Genomic DNA, 7,769 nt, shown 5'->3' with positions numbered 1-7,769 from the left:
ATCTGTTTTCTGTCCTCCGGATGCTTGTCAAAGTTTTTTTTTTCCTTGAGTAGAGTGATAACTTGTGTTTTCTACTGCCCCTTGTTTTTTTTATGAGACTCATAGAGCATCACAACTTTTTTCTGTTCTCCTTTTGTTTTGTTTTTTTTACATTTCACTGATTGTGCACGTCTTTACCACCTGCTTTATATTCGCTGTGAGACTCCATACCATGTGATTGATAGATGTTATTTGCTAAAATGACCAAATATTGTTCTGTCTGGCCTTGTTGTGGGAATTCTTTCAGTGTGTTTTTTATAAGAGTTTTGTAGATCAGAAATTTGAGCTGATTTGCATTAACTGCATTGAATACAAACTAGGTTATAGTACAAAGAGACACAAACTAATGAGCTAGTTTTACATTATTTAAAAAAATCTTTTCCATCATTGTGACACTCATATACAAATGGGTATAATAATAGATCACATTGAACACCTGCAGAGAAGCAGCTGTTCATTTTAGAGGCGCACTTGAACAGAACACTACCGGTGAGGTGAGTGTTTTAAACCCTAATCTAAAATAAATTCTGCTTAAAGCAAAATTTTAGATTTATCTAAAGTCTTGAAATAAAAAAAGTATTTTAGATTTATTTATTATCACACAAAAGGAAAATATGAAATTGATTTAGAAATACTTTAGGGTCATGCTCTTAACTTCCTTTTATTTTGCATCAGTTCTAAATAGCCTGAAACTGTCGATATTTCAAACCTGGATGATAACCTAAACCGCGTTTCATAATTATCAACCAATCAGACAAAAATTTGTATTAAATATAGAGAATAGAAGCTCAAACAAATGTTCTTCTAGGACAAAACCAGTAGCAGCTTTAAACCCTCCATACAGCACTCAGTTGCTTCCTATGTATTGGAACGACGCTACAACAACTGAAGAAAAAGTAAGATCGCCTATAAATTAGAGAACTGGTAGATGATTTAAGTGGGTAAATAAAATAATCTGCTAAACCCATATTATTTTTTTCACTTTACATATGAAAACAAATCTCCATTATCTTATTTGAAATATGTTTTTGTTATTTTTTAGTTGCAGGAAAACTTATTCCATTAGCAGATAATTTTACCTAACTCCTTAAATGAATGACAAATACACCTTTTTTCAAGATTTTTGTATTTATTCTTATTTTCTATTATTTTTTGCTACAGCAAAGTTTAGTATTCCTCTAAGAGTCCTAAAAATGTATTCAGTACAACAAGAAATGTATATGAAAATAAAATAAAAACAATGAAGAGGCTGTTTAAACATAAAGAGTATGTACAGATGTGTGTACAGTATGTACATGTATCTGTAGTTTTTGTGTTTGAACCATGTGTTCCTCATTCAGTAAAGGCGAGTTTAATAAAGTACCCAGGCCTTCTCCTGTACTAATTGTAGGTAGGTAAACATTTCTCCTCTTTTAACTGTAAATTAATCAAAATAATAAATGGATGGATATCTTACAGACTGGTATCTGTTGTCTGTGTCTTACCAGGTCTTTCATCTCATCTCCTGTTTAGCTCTTTTGCCTTGCAAACAAAGATGGACATCAATTTCTCCTCCCCGCATCTGGAGTATACCTGTGCCTTTGCAGAAACAACTATCATCTTGTCAAGCATCTCGCTACTTTTCTTCTCGTTGATCCCTCTTTTGGTTTTTGTCCTCATTGTTGGTTTTAAGCAATGGAGCAGCTCTACTTTCAATACATCTAATCACTCTGACATCTTTACCTACAACGTTGTGTTTCTGGACCTCCTTGGTATTTCAAGCGTGTACTTCATGTTTTTTGCTCCAATTACTCATAATATAGACCTCTGGATGTTTGGGACGATGGTTCATGCCATGTACTCAATTGGAAGTATGCTGTTTCACCTCCTGACCTGTATGGAGCGCTACCTGGCTGTTGTGCATCCCCTCTACTACCTTTGCCTCAGAGGATCAGCGGGGGCAAGGATCAGAAATGTCACCATTGGGTGTGTGTGGCTGATCTCTGTTTGTGTGATGATTATAACAGTATGGTTAAAAATTTCATATATAGCCATAAGCTTCTCAGTCCTGTCCTTCACATTTGTTGTTTTCTGTTTCTGCAGCCTCTCAGTTCTCTGTGCTCTATTTCGGCCTGGACCAGGGGACATTAATAGCGTTAGTAACCAATCAAAAAGGAGAGCTCTACGACCAATGGTCTTTATTACAGGAGCTCTTTTGCTGAGATTTATGAGCAGTTTCATTACCTCTATTGTACAAACACTTTCCACTCCCTTTGGGTATGTTTTTTGCATTGCAGGGTTGTCTTCATTTTTCTTTCTCGTGCCCAGCAGTCTGGTGTTACCTCTGCTCTTTTTGCAAAGGGTGGGTAAACTAAATGTGTGTGGGAACAAATCAAACACTACAGCCTGACTTTATGTATTTACTCATTTTTGCACAGCTCACTCCATCATTAGATTTTCTCTGTGGAAATTAGATGATAATAAAATCATAATTTTAATCAGGATAAAAACTTTCAATTGCCATTTGTCAAAAGTTAAAGAGAAATCAAAGCACAATTGTTCAGGAGTGATGCAATGCTAATCAATCCAAAGAATGCATTTCGAATCGCACGGTGGATAAAAAGTAATTTTTGCTTGAATTCAGAAATCATACCTTTTCTGTCATTTCATGTCATCAACCAAGGACTTGATGTGATTGCAAGTGCTTGCTTAAAGGTGACTGTAAAAATGCTACCTTTTCAGGGCGACTTGTTAGGATTATGATTATGATGTGTGAGCGTAATAATTCCTGTCTGTTGCATGTCAGAATTAATCTTTTCCCAGTTAGTTTATCTAATTGGGACATTTTTTCTGTCAGGATATACAGTTATCATGTTCATTATCTACATATCAAAGATTTGGGAAAGAAATGCGGCCACAGGCAGAGTGGATCTTTCTTAACAGTGAATTCTCTTTATTTTTCTTTGAGACACTCTGTAGTAGTTTTATATGGTAGAGTGAGGGAGATCTCCTCATTTATTAAGGTTATGATGTAATCATGTGATGATGCGGCAGATGCTTTTTAACTGTGACACCTTAACGAGATGTGAGCCTGTTGTGTGAAAAAAAGTTCTCAACTGTTTAGTCCAGTTAAATACAGGAGATTGATGGATTTACTCAGTCGGCACTTTATTTACTTTGCAAAGTAAAAGAGAAGAAGACATTCACATTCACAGCATGGTGGTCTGCGAAGTTCTAACCTTAGACAAAGTTGTTCCCTTACTTTTAAGGCAGAGTCAAAACAATAACAGACACTTTGGTTGAACAGTTACCTTGAAAAAGTATGTGGTTTTGTTATGGGAAAAAGGTATGTCTTGTCTATAACCATCTTCCACTCAGACATTTTGTGGCCTTGCAAGTGAGACAAACTAGCTGAGAAAAAAACATTTTTAGGGAGTACATAGCATACATCAATATACTGAGAAGGAAAGAACAAAAATAAAATTTTCTGTCAACAGAGCTCAAGTGGTAAGCGCTGCTTTCTGTAACCCGAAGCTACTTATCTGGACCGAGTAAGATTACAATATCTGTCAAAATCATATGTCTCATGGTTATTTAAAACAGATACATTATGAAGTGTTATTTAAAGAATTGTTCTGAGTGATATCTTCTCAGGAAAGTTACATAAAGAGAAAGTTTCAAGGTGTAAACACAGAGCTTTCCTTAACAGTAGAGAGGAGGAAGAAAGCGGTGCACTCCTGCCGATAAATAACAGCATTTCCTTACCTCTCTCTCTGGCCATCTTTTAATAACCTTCAAAATGACTTTAACAGAGTTCTCCTCCCCCGAAATAAGGTTCCACTCTAGCAGATTATTATCCGGCAATGCCATTATAAATTTTAAAGAATATATTCCATTTTCTCTCTCCTCTGAGTCGGTGAGCAGTGCTGCAGGGGGAAAACATTTTAATAATTCCCCTTCACAGGTTGATGAATTTGTTGATTAGGTTGCTAGTTCACTGTCTTAGACAACCCAGCCCCTGGTTTAAGGCAGAGCTGCACACTTTGTAGAACCACGCTTGGAAACTGGAGAGAAAATGGCACTGTACATAGTGGAATCCTACCTAGTCTGCAAAACAGTCTACTGCTGAATACAATTTGTAAATTCTCACAAAGTCACTAATATTCCAATGCCTCAGATAATGGACTTTTATCTGCACTTGTCCTGTTATATTTCATTTATGTATTTAATACAGTTGATCATAATCTTTTAGAAAGACTTGAATATTTTGGATGATTTAAGAGAACATCACTGAGCTGGTTTAAAGGAGTTCTAGAACACATTGTTCTGACTCCTGGAAACTGATCTTTGAGCCGCTATTTAGCATATATCAATTTCTGGGGGTTGAAAATGGCCCAGAGCCACTGCTTACCCCACCCACTTTTAAGGTGAATATTGAAATAAGCTGTGCTCTAATTGCTGGGAATGCCAAACTGTTACAGTGTTGGATCTCAGAGGTTTTATCCAAACTAGTGCAATTACTGCAAAGTGATTTTTACCCACTGAAATTACACGGTTATGCTAATGTTTTTACACTTTAGCTAGTTTCCAACACTTTAGCCCTGATTTCATAGTCTTTGTTTGAAACCAGTAGGAATGGTGTATTGTAATTGGTGTAATTGTTGTTTTTTTTTCACAAGCAGTGTTTGACATTACAACTCTTTCCTCCTGACCAGGTGTTCTTGCTGAAAATGTAAACATATGCCTCAGGAAAGAGAAAATGTATGCTTTTGAGAAGCACTGCAGGTAATTTCAAGTAACAAACACTTGTTTTTTGCAGGGGAGTTTTTTGTGGAGAAAATAGAACTTTGCATTAGACTAATAAGGGCTGTACAGTGGTGCAGTGGGTAGCACTTCTGCCTTGCAGCAAGAAGATAAGAATTCGACTCCTTGCCCGGGGTCTTTCTGCTTGGAGTTTGTATGTTCTCCCTGTTAAGAGAAATTATGCTTTTTCATTTTATCACTGAAGTACAATAAATTTAAAATTACTCCTAATAACATTTTTTTTCCAAAGAGGTACTCTTGTAAATGGAAATCAGTAAATGTAACTAATTACTACCTACTTTTGTTTGTTGAAAGACAGTTATATAAAATGTAACAGTTATTTTAATTCTGAATAAAAAACCTAACATGTTATGGTTCTTGCATTCTTGCTCCTGGGACACCTACTGAAATTTCACCTCAGAGGGACTGATACAAATTCGATTTTCAAAGCCTGCCTAATAACGTCAAGAATATTCTGAATTTAATAAAAAAAAAATATGTAAACTAAAATGTAAAAAGAGAAAGAGAGAAAAGATTTTGATTGAACATAAAAGTAAACACATCTATTACCAGAAATGAAGTTACAGATGGTGTTTGCGCCTTTTCATCTGGGTCTATAAGTGAAACTACCATGAAATAATGAAATGCATTTATTCTGGATATTATATGGACATTACTTTGGGTGGGGGAACAAAATGGCATTATTTCAAATTTGAAGAAAAAAGTGATCTGAAAACAAAACATTTCCAATACTTGGTTGGTGTACTTTATTTACAGTTAATTTTTCTCATGTTTTTTTTTTTTTTTTTTATAAATTTCTGTTTATTTCTATAGCGCCAATTCACATTGCATGTCATCTCAAGGCACTTTAAAGTTCACCAGATCATATATATATTTATATATATATGCTCCCAATCATTAAAACTATTAGACAGGATGGGATTTATTTTCACTGTTATGCTGGTAATTCTCTGCTATATCTGCCTATGAAACTAAACCATTGCATACACAACAGGCATGTCTTGAAGACATAATAACTTGGATGACCCTTAACTTTCTGCTCCAGAATACATGCTTCGGATCAGAGTCTCTAAAAAAGATGCTGATTAGTCATTTACTTCATTTGGATGGGATAAAATTTATCTCGGATAGTAAAGTAAAAAATATAGGTGTGGTTTTTTTATCATGAGCTGTCATTTAAATCCATTATCAAAAAGGTTTCTAGAATTTGCTTCTTTCATCCATGGAATACTGCAAACATAAGGAATATCTTATCCAGGAGCCATGCCAACAAATTAGTCCATGCATTTGTTACTTCAAGGCTGGACTATTGTATTTCTTTACTATCAGGAAGTCCACAAACGTAACGAGTTAGGAGCCTTCGGCTGATCTGAGAGTTCTTATAAAAACTGAAAACAAATATCATATCTCACCTATCCTAGCTTTTCTTCATTGGCTTCCTGTTAAATCCTGATAGAAGTTAATAACCTCCTTCTCAGAAACTTAAATGGCCAAGCTCCATCCTATATCAGAGATCTGATTATTTCTAATGTTCCTAACAGAACACTTTGCTCTCAATCTGCAGGTTTACTAGTGGTCCTTAGAATTTCAAGAAGTAGAATGGGAGGTGGATCTTTTCGTTATCAGGCTCCTCTCTTGTAGAACCTATTACCAGTTTTAGTATGTGAGGCTCACACTCCATCTACTTTTAAGGCAAGGCTTAAAAGTTTTCTTTTTCATAATGCTTAGAGTTAGTGTACTACTGGAGGACAAAGGGGCCCGTTTTCATCATTCTGCTTCATTCTGTCTCCTTTCTCCCATTCTGCAGGATTTGTTAGTTCAATCTCAAAGTTATGCTCTCACCGCTTTTTCTCATCATATTAGCGTCATCTGTTCCTGTTTCTCTGTGACACCATCCTTGTGTCATGCTCGCAGCCCCAGTAGCTGATCTAATCACTCAATTCATTCACCTGCCATAACCTTACTGCTCTCTAATTATTATTGAACTTATTCACCTACTCCTGCTGCTTATATGCAGATCAGCCCAGCGACCGGGCCAGATCATTAGTTATCTATGTCTTCTCTGTGTTGTTTAGTTTTATTTAGTCCTCTTATTTAGTCATGTTCCCATCGCCGGAAGCACATGGATTGAGAGAGTTTGATGCTTGTCTCCTGTCTCCTGATCTTGTCCCGGCTATTCTCCATGGAGCTCTCAGGGTGTTGGATGGTGTGCAGGGTAGCTCTAGTTCTGGCCCTTCTCCACAGAGCCTTCAGGGTTTTGGCTCGGAGAGCGGGGAAGGGCATTTTTAATTCCTGTGATCCTGGCTCCTTGGAGGAGTACAGTGTAAAGTTGTGCAGTTATCCTGGTACCACGTCTTGTCTCTGTTCTTCTCAACTACTGAACCTGCCTGTCTCCATCTGAGCGTTTCTGTCGGAGCTTGCTGCTGGACTCTGTGGAATCATTTTTTTTTTTTGGCCTGTTAGCGAGATAAAATATTAAAGTGTGCCTTTTTTCTCCTGAATAGGAGTGCTTGTTTAGAGGCTTTGTACCATTCTTTATGCTGAGATGTAGGGAAAGGAAGGAGGTTTGAAAAGAAGTTTCCTCCCTAGGTTAGAGAAGGGGAAAACATAGATAAACATGTCCTTATTGTGTTCAAGATTCTCACGTCTGAAATGTTTATCTAAACAAATGTATGTCCTTTGGTGAACTAAAGTGTTTTTCTTGGGAAGACTCAATGTTCGTGTGTGTGTGTGTGTGTGGTGTGGAGTCTTTTTATATGCAGGGGAGGGATGCTACAGCCTCAGAGCCACACTGGGAGCTGTACGCAGCTGTTTCGTGTCGTTCTCCTCTGCAGAGTAAAATAAAACCTTTTCTTCCTTGCATATCAACTCTCAGTGCTCATTTTTTACTCCACAACTCTTAGAACTATGAACCTCCCTGAACGCTT

The sequence above is a fragment of the Cyprinodon variegatus genome, unplaced genomic scaffold, assembly GCF_000732505.1.
Source record: "Cyprinodon variegatus isolate N-32 unplaced genomic scaffold, C_variegatus-1.0 Scaffold49, whole genome shotgun sequence".
Taxonomy (NCBI): Eukaryota; Metazoa; Chordata; class Actinopteri; order Cyprinodontiformes; family Cyprinodontidae; genus Cyprinodon; species Cyprinodon variegatus.
This window is presented reverse-complemented; position numbering follows the sequence as displayed.